The sequence below is a fragment of the Rhinolophus ferrumequinum genome, chromosome 3 (assembly GCF_004115265.2).
Source record: "Rhinolophus ferrumequinum isolate MPI-CBG mRhiFer1 chromosome 3, mRhiFer1_v1.p, whole genome shotgun sequence".
Lineage (NCBI taxonomy): Eukaryota > Metazoa > Chordata > Mammalia > Chiroptera > Rhinolophidae > Rhinolophus > Rhinolophus ferrumequinum.
Window position 1 is genome coordinate 9,880,995 of NC_046286.1, and position 15,993 is coordinate 9,896,987.

The following is a 15,993-nucleotide window of genomic DNA, read 5'->3' on the forward strand; positions in this document are numbered from 1 at the left end:
GCTACCCTGTATCAATAAGTTCTCCATTATTCAGCCTTATATTCTGCACCTCCTGCTCCAGAACTTTCAAGAGCCATTCCTAAGTCTGTTCTCTCAGTTCCTACTGACACCAAGTAGCCAGCTCCTGTGATCCTTTGGTGAATGATCTTTTCTCTGTTGCATGGACTTTGGCACATGCACTTTGGCACCAACAATTGACCTAGAAATTGTGAGGGATATGGGGCGTATCTTACAAGAAGCAAATATCAGCTTGTGATAGATATGCCTCTGGAGAGGGCTCTGCTTTACTCTCAGGCAAACAGAGAGGGTTCTGGGGAACTGAAGTGCACCTGCCCAGATGTCCCCATACAAGCATCCTACTTCTTTATCAAGGCCTGACTTTAGTGTACGAGGCTCGCCAGGGGTGAGAATGTAACATCCCTTCTAACTCTGTATTGTTCTGATCGTATACTGAGCCTGATTTTTAGCTACATGTGCTGAAACATGTTTCATTAGGATGCAGAAAAGTTGAGGGTCAGAGGTAGAAAGATACCAATTGAACAAAACCCAAAACTGTAGTAACATGATCTCAAAGTCTGTTTTGCCTGACAAGTTATTATGTGTACTCACACTAAACAATATCATTTTGAAGTGACTATCTCTAATGTTTTTCTTTTAAACATATCAACCAAAATACCAAAAGTTGTAGTTCTCTCAATGTGAAAGACAAACGCATAAATATATTGAGATATTACTCTACTTCCCTCAGCAACTGATAGGAAAGTAGACAAATCCATAAAAATATTAAAGATTTGCCCACCATCAATAAACTGGAACATGCATATAGAACTGTGCACACCCATTAATTGTGGAACATGCAGAACATGCAGAACATTCACACATGCAGAACTTTTGCAAAAAAACAAAACAGGCAAATCCAATTTCAAAAGGGAAATTATAATGAGTGAGCTTTGATTAAATGCAAACGGACTAGAAATCAGTAAAAAAAATAACTGGAAAATCATCCGATATTTGGTAACTAAGAATCTCACTTGTAACATTATCCATGGGTCAAAAAAAACCTCATAGTGCAAAATAGAAGTTTTGGGGTGACATACTGCTTCTGTTTACAATGTCAAAACCTCAAGAAAGCACTCTTTCCTTAAGAAAAAGCCAGATGAGGTACAAAATTTTGTCTTTCTTGAGCCCAGAGAGCTGAGACTGCAAGGTAAGGAAGTGAATTAAATTTGAGTGCTAATTGCCCCTGAGACAGGACACAGCAAGGTCTCACATTGGGCCAAGCAGAGGAGGAAGGGATGGCAGCACTCCCACAGAGGTGGGTAAGAAGAAATCAGGGAGAATATTAAGGAATTATTAAAGGCCAAGTGTGGCCTCAAGTTTTGAGGAGCTGGTGTCCCAAAACACAAGAGAAGTTTGCACTGACTCACAAGCTCTTTGCCAAGGGCCTCCTCTGGCCTTGCATGAGAAAGACTGGGGCAGAGGCCACAGAGCCCTGCCTGGTGGACTGGCTGCAGCTGGAGGCCAGGCACGAACACCTCTTCATTCCCCAGACCTTTTCTTCGAAGGAATTAAAGCCTTAATACCACTGGGGGTGGAATGGAAAATACTCTTCCCCTAGAGCCTGGCAAAGATCCAAAGCTTCTGAATGAGAAAGAGAAGCAAAACCCATCTGCCTTTGTAGGAGGGAAGGCATTCCTTCTCTCCCATTGCCAAAACTAAAGTTAAGAGCCACAGCTTCTGGGAGAGAGGTGGAGCAGAAAAACCTGTAGACTGCCCCTATTCCTACACCAGTACAAACAGAGGTGTGCTGCTGCTGGGGGAGGTGTAGGAGATGCTTTCCTGTGAAGACCAGGAGGAATGTGGTTGCCATGGGAATGGGGAAGAGTTGCTCAGAAACCACCTTCCCAGGGGCTTAGGTACATAGTCTCAGGCTGGTCAAAGAGAACAGAGGACAGCTCTGCACCCACCATAATCCTAGCACTGGTAATAAGCACAACAGTCTACTGCTGGGGCAGTGCAAAATTATAGAGAAAGACCTTTCATGGTACAGGCATGAAGGGACAGCTGAAAGCTGAGGATGGGCAGGAACACTGAGAAAAATACCTCTGACACCATAAACAAGGGAAAAGCTGGCCCCACTGGAGGCAATGAGGTAACAGTACTAACTAAACCCAAAACTCGACATCTGACCAGATTTATACCCCACACCGCCACATATACAATTAATAGCCTGATATCCCATCTCCACAAATAGATTTTATTTATCTGTTTGTTCTGTTCACCATAGCTGGCACAAATTTTGACAATGGGAAAAAGCACCGATTGTAAAGGGATGAAATAGTCAATAGAACCAACTCAGGATGCCTCAGCTGCTACAATATCAGATAGGGACTTTAAGATAACAATGATTAGATGATAAAAGATTTAGTGGAAAGGGTAGACAATGTGCATCAGTAGATGGAGAATATCAGGAGAAAAATAGAAACTATAAAAGTAAAGATGTGGAAAAGCCAGTCAAAAATGTGATTAGAAAAACACTGTCTTCAAATGTCTCATCAAAAGACTAAAGAATCAGTGAACTTGAAGATAATTCAATAGAAATGATTCAAACACAGAGACAACTCCCCACCCCAAGAATCCAAGCGTTATAGAACAGCATTTCATAGTTTAACATTATGGAAGCTCCAGAGAGAAAAGAGAATAAAGAGATAGAATAATATTTAAAGGTACAAAGGTGGGAGCAGGGGGTACTATGTGAACACTCTAACATTCCAATTTCTGCTCAATTTTGCTCTGAACCTAAAACTGCTTTTTAAAAATGTCTATTAAAAAGAAGTAAGGAAAAAGATACAAATGTAAAAAAAAAAAAAATCAGAGAAAACCATAGATCCTGAAACCTCCAAGAATACAAGCAGAATGCCAAAATATACCCATAATCAGATTTAACATGATTATGTTAAACTCCAAAAGTTTTGTTTTCCATATAATTGACAAATTGGTTCTAAACATAGGTGGAAAAGCAAAGGGACAACAATAGCTAATGCATTGCTGAAGAAAAACAAGGTAGAGCGATGTTCTACTAAAGACATATAGTAATGAAGACTGACGGAACAGAAGAAAGAACCCAGAATAGACTCAACTCTGCAAAAGTCTAAAATGACACACCTGCCTCAGAGCAGGGAGGGCATGGGACAAGAATGAGTGCTTCAGTTAATGAATTTAGGACAGGGAGTTCTTAATATGTGGAAAAACTTGAGTCTGCACACCACTGTATGCCATCTCCAGATATATTAAAGATGTATTAATAGATGTAGACGCCAGCTTATTGTATATTGTCTTCTAAAATTATTTTAGGGCTTTGAGGTAAGGTAGAAGCAATCTTTTGGTATGTAAAAAGCACTCGTTAGGAAAGTTAATTTTTGCTACATTAAAGAATTAAGAATTAAGGAGGCATTATAGAGGGAAAAGATACTGTAAATTGGGAGAAAGTATTTGCAGCATATCAACCAACAAGAAGACTACTGTTTCGATTACATGATGAACTCCTATAAATCAATAAGAACAACAACAACAACAAAAACTCCACAATAGCAAGTGGTGAACAGACTTCACAAAAACAGAAATAACCAATAATGTTGAACATGGTCAATAACACTAAAGACCAAGGAATGGAAGTTAAATACCCGATTCCAGAAGCACCAGGCTGGCAACCATTAAAGAGGTAAAGAATATCTGGCTCTATTAGTCGGAGTCCTCCTAGGAGACAAATGGCTCACTCAGTTTAGAGTATGAGGAAGGTTCTTTTGCAAAGGGATTCTTCACAACGGCGGTGGTGGTAGGTAGGGGAAGCACGCCGGATAGTGTGCTAACCAAAGGGAGAAGCTGTCACCTACATCCAGAAGGATCAGGGGACGGAGCCGTTACCTTCCTTCAGATCTCTTGCCAGTGTTTAGCTTGGTGGGACCGAACCAGAGCCCAGAGGGCCTGGGAGCCTGAGAGGTGAAGTCCATTCGGCTCAGCCTCTGGGAGCAGAGAAGAGGGTGGAGAAACGAGGCGAGTCTCAGGGAGCAGAGGGTCCCTGAAACCCTGGTATTGTTTGGGACAAAGAGCAATGAGAACTTTAATAACACAGCTGGGAATGGAAAACATACAAAATGTGTTCAAACACCAGTTTGGTGGTTTCCAGTAAGATATAAGGTCCACGTGCCCAACAATTCCTGGATATACATGAAAAAGAATCTCTTACACATGTGTACCAAGAGACACATTCACGAATGCTCAGAGCAGCACTGCTCAGATACCAAGAACCTGGAATGAATGGAAATGTCTGTTGACATTTGCTCCCAGTTTCAGTCTTAGCCCTTACGTTCTACCCAGGGGCCCACAGCGGGGCTGACCCTTGCTCTTGGAGGCTGCATTTCCCGCACTCCTCATTCAGTTGGCGCTCAGCTGCTTTTGGCCAGACAGAGGTCTGGTGGGGGATTAAAAGGTGGATAAGAGTCCAGGGTATTCCTGCCCCTTCTTCTTTGTTCAAGGTTGGGACACAAACAGGCCCACCTTGGTTGTCGGGTTTTTTTTTTTTGTTTGTTTGTTTCCCTCTAGAGAAACCAGGGCTCCCTGAGATGCCTAATACTGCTTTCCCTTCTGTCTCGCAGCCCAGCGGTGGTAGTTCCTGCAGCTGTTAATCTCTCCCTTTCCCATTTCCTTACCATCTCCATTTCCTGTTTGACTCCCAGTACTTACCTCTTCAGAGTAACTCACTACCTGGATTAAATTCCCTTTGTGGTAAATATTTGAAATGCTTTGTTTTCCTGGTTTATAATCTGACTGATAAAAGAGGATACATCGCATAAAGAAAGAAAATGCCAAAATAAAGAGGAAGCTGGCCTAATACATTTACAAAACTACCATAACTTTGATACCATAGACCGAATGAGAAAGGCAAGCTATATGTCAATATTAACAGATGCAAGGAAGTCTAAAAATATTGGAAAATCAAATATGGCAGTGAATTAGAATCATATATAAGGACTAAGTAGAATTTGTCTCAGAATGCAAAGATGGATAGATACCAAGGAGAGTATCAATAACTCACTGCACTAACATGTTAGAGAAAAAAAACACATCCTCCTTTTTTTAAAAAGTCTTTGCAAACTTTTTAAAATGAATGAGGGAATTTTGTCAAGGTAGGAAATAAAACGGAATATCTGTGACTTGATACAGGGGATACTCCAAAAGCTTAGAGCAAACATCACATTAAATGATGAACCATTAAAAGTATCCACTTTAGTTAGAAAAATGGCATTACTACTATTCCTGCTACGTTTGCCATTTTAATATTGTCCTGGCAAATTAAGCAAGAATAATGCTAATATTAGAAGGGGAGAAAAATAGTCGTAACTATGATGCTATTTCAAGTTCAAGGTGGTACACTGAGTACATGCTGAAAACATGCCTGTGTTTTACCTTACACGCCAATGTTTTAGGAAGGGAAAGAGTTCACGAACCACAGTGTAGCCCTGCTTCAAATGGAGAAGTCAAAAGAGGTTGGGTTGAAGACATGTTACCCACCACAGTCAGTTCCTTGTGGTGGGGTCCTACACAGAGCACCGTCTTCTGTGTAAGACAACACTCTCCATGGACACCTACCTCCATCCCACTGGGGCAGGGTACAAGGACATCTTTCTGTGATCCACACTCAAGCGGGAGGACCGAAGCTGAATAAGACACTTAGTTGCTCAGGCCTCATAACGTTCATGAGCCCAGATACCATGGCTCGTTACTTTCAAAGTCAAAATTAGTTGAAGTATTTACTTCAACTTCAAACTTCAAACTTCATTTACTTTTTACTTCAACTTTATGTAGTCAAACCTTCGTCTCTGCTCTCTTCCCCACCACGCCAGTCTCAGTTTAGCTTAGAGAAGGTAAGCTTAAAGTGAAATAGAAACAGTTTGTCCCAATCTGTTAATGGCCAGGTCTCCTGATCGAAATCCCATTTGCTATTATTACTGTCATTTATTATCCAACACATGTGTCTACCTCATAACCAAAAACAAAACAAAACAAAAAACGGCTAATGGAAATCTATTCTCCCATGCATCCCAACACCTAGAAGGGCCAGATCTTACTCTACTTTATCAGCACTGAATTTTAATGCATTAATTTCTCTCTTTGCTAATTTCTTATTCTTTAGTGATCTTAAATATAAAAAAGTTGTTTGGCCAATGCTATAGTTATATGCAAATGTTTTGTAATATTTTTTAACAACATGTTTTTATGATTTTACCTCTGGGTATTTGATTTATCCTTTGATCCAATAGTCATAAAGCAGAGCATTTTAAATTGGAAGGATAAGGGAAATGGTTTTTCTTTTCCATTATGTAAGTTATACTCTCTTATGACAATGTAATTTCTGTTTTTTGAAATTAAAGATTCTCTGGCCTGGAATAGAATCGATTTTTATTAGTCTTCCATGGATGCACAGAAAATGTATACTCTGTTAATAGGGTATAAAGTTCAATGTGTAATTACCAGTTTAGCACAGATCTCTGGACTGAGAAAATCAGATCCAGGATGAAGAAATGTAAGTCAACAGTCACATTCCTGGATATATCCCAGAATATTCACACAGATTCATAAATACGTGAGAATTGACCTGACACAGTCTCTGCAATGGAGAATATTCATGTTGATGTTAAGGAAAGTTGGCAAAGAACCTGGATATTCATTATAGGAAATGGAAAATAAAATTACAGAAGTTAGACACCATGAACTGCATGTGGTATAACCACCACCACCAATCTCGGAGTGTGAAGTAAAAGACCTATAGCATAATCTTTTATGTAAATGAAAAATACATATCCTTGATATGTATTAATCAAGGATGAATGCCTATTTTCAGACATTTAACACAGAGTGATTAGCTAATGGAGAGGTTGGAATGGGAGTAAAAAAATCGAGGATAAAGAGAGAAAATGAGATAGGACAGGCTAAAATAGTTCTCGTCTATATCATTTGACGTTTGGTACTTAATGGATCAGGCTCATGAACATCAGTTGTTTTATCCTCAGATCCTTTGCTTCCTCTCTTCCCCTGCAAGCTACGCTTTCCAGGTTCCTCTGCTGTGATGGACCATTTTTAAAGACAGCGCTGTGATCTCTGCCTCCTGGTATTTCCATCACTGCAAAATACCCTTCCCATGAGCGTGCGCAGAATGCTTCATTGCTTCTAACTAATAAGATACAGCAAAACCGATAGCGTGTCACTTTCATGCTTCTCTTACATAAGAATATCCAAACCAGATGAAGGTGACCATTTTCCTTTTGGCTTTAATGAAGCAGGCCTCTGTGTTGGGGGAACCCATATGGCAAGGAAGTTAGAGAAGCCTCTAGAAACTGAGGCCCTCAGCTCAACACCACAAGGAAGGGAGTTTTACTAACAACCACCTGAGTTTGTAAATAGATTCTTCCCCAGTAAAATGTCTGGATGAGAATGCAGCCCAACCAACAGCTGGACGGCACCCTATGACACCTTGAAGCTGAGGACCCAGTTAATTAAGTTGTGCCCAGACTCTTGACCCATAGGAACTCAGGTCATGTGTGTTGATTTAGGCTGCAAAGTTCACAACAACGTTCCTACGCCGCAATAGGTAATAAATCTGTCAAGCTTTGTGCTAAGTTCACCAAATGGCACCCGCTAATGTGATACTGGACAGTGGAGAAGCAGAAGCTCAAGTATTTACCTTAACTCTCAGCTTTGTGCACCATCTCACAGTGACTCCATGTTGCCTGTCCTGCCAGATAGCCTTCTTGGAAGCCTGGGTTCCTGGGTTCTGGGAACACCATATCCTCGCTTTGTCTCATTAGCCTAGAGCACTGGGGGGCGGGGGGACTGCTGCCCATTGTTTTCAATCTCTGGGGTACTGCACTGATCACCTTTTGCTCTGCTGTATTTATTATAACTGCTATGAAATTAATTCTTCTTGAAGTTTTTCTATTGAACTACTGAAAGTCCAGCAAGGAAAACTGGGCCTACATTGACTGACAAGAAGAGTTATCTTCAGTGGATTTGTTCTTGATTTCTTAATGAAGCATCAAAATACATGCGAAGGTCTGACAATTAAGTTTGTGAACTTTGTTGCAACGATGTTGCTAAGCTTTTCTTGACACCAGAGGGATTATTCATTATGAATTTATACCAACTAGACAGTTAACCAAGTTTACTATTTGGAAGTACTAAAAAGGCTGCGTGAAAAAGTTAGATGACCTGAACTTTTCACCAATTCATGGCTCTTGCATCACGACAATGCACCAGCTCACACAGACAGACAGCTCACTCTTGAGTTTTTAGCCGGTAAACAAATAACTGTATTGCATCACTCTCCCTACTCACCTGATCTGGCCCCCAGTGACTGCTTTCTTTACCCGAAGATCAAGGAAATATTGAAAGGAAGACATTTTGATGGCATTCAGGACATCAAGGGTAATACGATGACAGCTCTGATGGCCATTCCAGAAAAAGAGTTCCAAAATGGCTTTGAAGGGTGGACTAGGTGCTGGCATTGGTGCATAGCTTCCCAAGAGGAGTACTTTGAAGGTGACTGTAGTGATATTCAGCAGTGAGGGATATAGCACTTTTTCTAGGATGAGTTCCTGAACTTAATTGCCTGATCTTGTATCTAAAATATTGTTGAGGAACAAAGGATCTGAGCAATGTCATTTATGGATTGGATAGTTCATATTGTCAAGATGCCCATTCTACCTCACGGATCTAGATAATCAACATAATACCAAAATACCAGCAGAATTTTGCTATCGTAATTGACATTCTAAAATTCATATGGAAATAGAAGTAGAATAGCTGAAGAAATTTTAATATAGAAGAACAAAGTTAGAGAACTTTACTATCTGATTTCAAAACTTAAGGCGATTAAGACAGTGTGGTATTGGCATAAAGTAGATGAATAGATCACTTGTCATGTTAAGCTTTTTGGGAAGCAGATGCTGAGGCAGTTAGAAATGCAAAGCTTTTGAGGGAGAAATATCTTTGAAAGAAAAGGGGAGGAAAGATAGGGGAGGGGAATCTACCAGATTGCAATGTCGACCTGACAAAGTCTCTGCAATGGAGAAAGTTTGTTCCTGAGGGGAGAGGTCCATGCGACAAATAGCTCGGTCTTTGACCAAGGTGGTACTACAGTCATTGGTTGGGGCCAACCCTGGAAAAGAACATGACCTTGAAGAACATCCGGAGGATGTCAGATAACCACATTCCACGTATCTGAGCACTAAGTCCTTTCCTGAGTACATCAAGAGAATAGGGAGTCCAGATATTGGTCATGTATGTATTCAATCTTTAAAAAAGACACCAACAATTCAATGGAGAAATAATATATTTTTATAGTAAATATGATTAAAAAATAATGAGATATTCATATGAAAAGGCCTACATGTCATACCGCAATCCATACATACGAAGGTCTGACAAGATCGCAAACTTGTTGCAATGATATTGCTAACGCTTTTTTGATATCAGAGTGATTATTCATTATGAATTTGTACCAACTGGACAAACAATTAACCAAGTTTACTATTTGGAAGTGCTGAAAAGGCTGCGTGAAAAAGTTAGACGACCTGAACTTTTGACCAACATTTCATGGCTCTTGCATCACGACAATGCACCAGCTCACACGGCACTGTCTGTGAGGGAGTTTGTAGCCAGTAAACAAATAAGTGTATTGGAACACCCTCCCTACTCACCTGACCTGGCCCCCAATGACTTCTTTCTTTACCCGAAGATAAAGGAAATATTGAAAGACATTTTGATGACATTCAGGGCATCAAGGGTAATACAACGACAGCTCTGATGGCCATTCCAGAAAAAGAGTTCCAAAATTCCTTTGAAGGGTGGACTAGGCGCTGGCGTCAGTGCATAGCTTCCCAAGGGGAGTACTTGGAAGGTGACCGTAGTGATTGATATTCAGCAATGAGGTATGCAGCACTTTTTCCAGGATGAGTCACGGACTTAACTGTCTGACCCCGTAAGGTTAATTTAAAATGGATCACAGACCTATTTAAGAGCCAAAGCTATGAAAGCTTCTGAACTTCTATAGGACTGTGGCTGACCTGTTTATCCTCCTTTCTTGAGTCGTCTATGGGTGCTTTTGAATTACAAGGCAGAATTGAATATTTTCAACAGAGAGTATATGGCCTGCAAAGCCTAAGCTATTGGCTTTGGCCTTTTCAGAAAAGGTTTTCTCAGCCATGCTATAGAATTTGCTCGGTTATCTGGCCCAAGCAGCATAGGCTGGACCTGCTGAAGAGCCTGCTTTTTCTCAGCACTCTGCTTGGATGGAGTTTGCAGACTGTCTTGCCACTCAGTATATTGGTCAGAGCAGTAATCCCAGGTGAGAATGTGCTGTCTCTAAACCTGGGGAGCTGAGCATAACTAGGTGTTATGTTTTCTTCGTGGTGGAAGGTGCAATCATTCATCTTTTACTTTCCAACACACCCTTGATCAGTGGACTAGTAAAACTTTTTACTGATATGCAGGCCCTTGAATCTACCTGATTTGTCTTCCACCCCATGTAGCACATTGCCTCACCAGCACCTCCAGTGCGTTAATGTCTTCCTGCTCATCCAGTCCAATCAGCAGGCCATCAATAAAGAGGACCGGCATGATGTCCTTCAGTACGTGCAGGCCATCAATAAAGAAGACCGGCATGATGTCCTTCAGTACGTTCAAATGGTCCTGATCTCAAGCTTGAATAGTTTACATAGCTTTGGGGCAAAATTGAGTTTATAATGTCTATTCCATGTAACCGTGAGCCATTTCTGATTCTCTGACAGAGAAGGACATGTTCACCATATTAGCAACTACATACCATATATCTGAAGCCAAGTTCGTCACTTCCAGTAAATACATCTGATGTCACCTCAGTTGCAATGCAGGCTACTACTTAGTGGATCAAGCAGACTCATTCCAAACTCTTTGGATTTTGCAGCCATCAGACTGGTGAATTAAATAGAGATGTGATGGGCACCACTATCCATGTCTCCTCTAGATACTTATAAGCGGCGTTCATCTCACCACTTCCTCCTGGGATGTGATATGGTTTTGGTTACTGCTTTGGCTGCAAGGGGCCAGTTTTAGAGGCTTTCACTTGCCTGTTGGGTAAAGGCTACGATAGTTAGGAAAGGCCAAAGACTCCCTATGGGAAGTGTGCCAGCTACCAAGTCAATCTATTCTGATTCTACAAGCTATCCATTTTATAAAGGTATAAAAGTATTGTATTGTTCAGGGATGGGCAAGTGGACCAATATAACAGAACGATTTCCATATGAACTCATGCATATAGAGCAAGTTCACGTTCACTTGGCCAGTGGGTAAGAGATGTACTGTGCAATGTTATTTTTATCCATAAGGAAATAAAGAATTGGATGTTTGGTCTAATTGATTTATGAACAGTGTGAGGATAATACTTAAGTGAGAGCTTTACAACTTAGAAAGAGAATTGGGAAAGAGATTTGAGATGCAATACAGGATTAGTACTCAGAATATGTGAGGAACTCCTAAAAATCAGAACCACTTAAGATCCCTCAGTCTTGTTCCAGCAGCTGCTTATCTATATAGCTGATTATATATTCACAGGAACATAATCTAACAGCATGCTGCATTACACTCATGCCAAAACCTCAATTCCTGCCCCTGGGTTTCCCTCCTCAGATGGAGGCACAGAATACCCCAGATCCCTGCTCGGTGCTCACGCATGTGCAAATGGGATGTTTGGGAAGGTAATGTTGCATGGAGTCAGCCTCTGACTCATGGGAGAGGGGAACTGGCAGATCAATTTTTCCCTCCTCTCTCTGAATGAACTGTCAGGGACACAGATTATGTAGCGTCTCAGAGGAGGGTCTGCAATATTGAGAAGTCAGTTGCCCTGTTACTTCTCCCCCTTTCCTTGACTGTAACAGGCACTTTTGTTCCAAGTCACAGCCTCCTGGCTCACCTCTAATTTCATCTGCAGACGTTTTGGACAGTTCTAAATGAACTTGAACTCATGGTGGCAGTGATTGGCCTCAAGCGAGCTTCACGTCTTTATGCTTTTTGCCTCAGGGTCCTGAAGTCTGCCTCCGAAGCCACTGAAGGCAGGCCAGCACAGGTGCAAGCACAGGATGCAAGTTCAGAACAGATCTCTAGTGATGGGGAAAGGAAATCGGTGGATGAATGACCCAGATATCCGTCCTTCATAGAGATTTTGGAAGACAGCCCTTTGAAATTTGAAGTTTCTCAAATTTCAGCAGAAGCAAGCAAGACCCTATAGCATCACTATTTAAGACTCACCTTTCCTGGGTTGAGGTACAGATGGGAAAGGAATCACGAGGTAATGGAGACGCTCTAGCACCTGAATGGTGTTGGGTAATACCATAATACCAGAAACTATAAGGATGGTAGAAGAACTTGACTTTAAAAACTGATTTTGAAAACTTGAAGAAAGAATGACAGGCTCAGATCAGCCTACCACCAACTCAGGACATGCTGTGAAAACCAGAAAATTTCAGTGACTTAATTTAAAAAGATCTTCATCTCCTCTAGCTGCATGACAGACCATATTGAAAATTCGCACAAAGGATTTGACTGTAAAGATGGTGAGATACAAAGGACATTAAATGTGAAAACTTGACAGGTCTCCTATTCTAGATTCACAGCCTTGACAGTGAAAGGCTGGGCTCCTGAGACTCAGGATAGGTTCATTTGGGTGGATGCCCCTAAGAATCTTGAACTCTCAGATATCCCCTAAACCTTCCAGGCTTGGAGAAGTGGTCCCTCTCCCCTATTTTTCTTCGCTTTTCCATTCCCAAATCCCGGAAAAGTTGGTCGGGAAATCGGGAAAATCGGCTCCTTGAACCCAGGTGGTTGGTAATATAGGCTGTCATGTTGTGGAAATGATTCATCGTGGAGAACAGAAAACAGTTTATATCTCGGGATTCGGGAAGGGGAAAGTGAAAAACAATTCCTGAGAACAGGTGAGAATTCCCACCTGGAAACCCTATCTATGAAGTTTCCAGGTTTGAGCCAGTTGCCTTATTGAAGGAGAATTTGTCTCCTTGAGGAAAGGCCTACCATATCACCAAAAGTAAGTTACATACGATATCACCAAAAGTACTTCCCCAATTCTACGTCAGAATGAGCCATTTTCGAATAACTGTACACAGGTAAAGAACAGCTCAACTTTCAAGTCTACTGGATAGAGAATCTGAAGTGACATCTATACCAGAGAACTTCAAATGCAATCATGGACCTCATATTCGTATCTGGTTTATGAAGACCAAGTGATAAACGAAGTCCTGGCTCACGTTCATGCCACAGTAGGGTCAGCAGTTCAGTGGATCCATGCTGTGGTTCCCAGTTCCTTGAGTGAAACATTTTGATACTTATACTTAGCAGATTGTTAACTCACATCAGCTCCTTGATTGGTAGGATGTAAGATATGAAGGTAGGGAAGGCCAAGTACAGTCTCCTGAAATTGCATCTCCATCCTTATCCATCCCACCTCCAAAAGCAATACAACTTCCCTGGAGGAATTACAGGGACTAGTACCACACACCTGAAGGATGCAGGGGTCAGTGGTCTGTCATTACCCCGTCAATTCACTTGTCTGATTCTTATAAAAACCAGATATGTGTGGCTGATAACAACGGAGCATCCTAAACATAAATGGGATTCTAAGCACTGCTGTGGCAGATGGGGTTTCTTTATGGGAACATATCAACATAGCTCTGACACTTGTCTGGAAAATGCATTTTTTTTTTCAAACTCCAGCCAATAAGGACCACCAAAACTTTTCATCTTATCACAAGGCAAAGTCTTCTGCTCTCCTACAGTCTGACTTAACTGTCAGACCTCTCATGCCAGGCAACAATCAGCAATTATCTCTAAGCAAAGGCAGAACTGAAATGACTTTTCTCTAACAGCCTGCAGCTCTGCCAGCTACCCTTTATCTCAGGTCACAGCCACTATACCCATGGGGACCGTATGCATCAACTTGCCCAGGCAGTTCCAGTTCACACCTGTAGCCCTACTGCGATTACTCTCAAGTATCCCGTTTGGACGATTATATTGGCATTGTAGCAACCACAGATGCACACCACTCAGATGTGAGTGATAATTTGCCTTGAGGAGTGCAGTTAGCCAATAGACTCTAGATGAAGCTTCTTTGTGATCTGTTGCAGTGTCACAACTGAGGACACTCTTCACCCAGGTAGTTCCCACTCAATGACCAGGTAGAGCAGGGCACACCAGAGCCTGGCTACTTCTGCCCGATGTAGGCTCCTCAAGGGGTGGTCATTATACCAGAGGTCTCTGTGAGGCTGGCTGAGGCTTTCTTTGACCTGCACTGTGCTCTGGGTGTCTTTCCGCCAGACCTGAACTGACCCAGTCATCTTATCTGTACCACCCCACATCAGATCAACTCTCCCCCTTTCAGTCCGTCAAGGAGCCTCTCACAGTAGTTATTCCTGGATTCCATGAGCACTTCTATAGCTTCTCCAGAGTTGATGGCTGAGGAGGGAGGCAGCAGTCAGTACTGATTTATCATCTTAACAAGAAATCTCAGGCTGGGGTTGGGAGGCAGGAGGCAGTGGTGCACAGTCCCAGCCTCATTCAGGTGAAAGTTATGCAAACTCTTGTCAAAATCTTAGGTTTTTTTCTTCTTTTGTTCCTCTAGTAGTTGCTAGAAACTCCCTTCTGAAATACTGTCCCAAGGCCATAGGTTACTGGATCACATTAAAGTGCTTCTTTCTAGAGCTACAGTTCCGAGGCTACTCAATGTTACCTCTCAAAATTAAGTTAACTCAGCCTCTCCACAGACCCCTAAAGCCAATTAGATTGCAGGATTGTGCTACTGGATATGCTACTATAAATTGAGTGGAGAGAATCCAGAAACCCCAGTTATATTACCCTCTTGGATACCCTATTTTCAAAACAACTGCCTATGAATGTGTTGTGTACCAGGTGCTTCCAATGTCAACTTTATTCATCACATTACCTCATGATAAAATCTTAGGTAATTGATATTGAACATGTGTCAAGTACATTATTCACTAATGAGGGAATCAGGGAACCAGGAGGTGGAGTATGCTCATCTGATAAACCCTGGGGAGCACATCCCAAATATAAGTAGCTAGGATGTCCTTCTTTCATGACACAGCCCCTAGTGAGGAAGCAAGTTTCACTACCCTGATAAACCACCTCCATTTCCTAGATTCTTACCATCTGGCTTCCAGCTGGGTTTAGCCAATGGGAAGCACTGGTGGGCAAGTGGGAGGCAGGTGACAGGGAGACACCAGGGTATTTTTTTCCTCTCCCCACTTCAGCAGAACCTCAAGCAGTGGCTATTTCACTTCTAGTGAGTGAGTCAGTCCCTCTCTTCTACCCATTTCCTTTAAGTATTCCCTGCTATGGCTCTAGTCCCCTCTGTGTAGTCTCTACTATTATAATAGTAACACCACGTCTTCCCCTTGACCTTTCAGCCCTAAGGCTAGAAGTAGCTTCTTACTGTTAGTCTGGATTTCTTCACTATTTCCTGTGTGGCTCCCAGCTCTTAAAAATAACCTCGTGGCTTGTTGTCCATATTAAATTCCCTCTATTAAACTACTTAGCTTTGGCTCTGGTTTCCTGAGTGAACCCAGACTATTAAAGCTGCTGATTTATTTCAAGAATAAGCAAGCCATTAAATTGCCATCTTTTTCAGTTGCCATCGGTTAATATTTAGGGCACGGGATATTTAGAGGTATCTTAATTCATGAGCCATTAATCATAGATACCAAGTAATATATCTAGGAGCAAAGTATGAGCAAATTTATCTGTAACTATAAGCTGTGCCAAACCACAAGAGTTTATCCTCCACAAGATAGTACTTAGCACAGAGGTATCAAACAGGCCAACGTCATTTTGTAGAAACACAGGGTCCTTACAGTTGAAGCAGATAATGGTAAC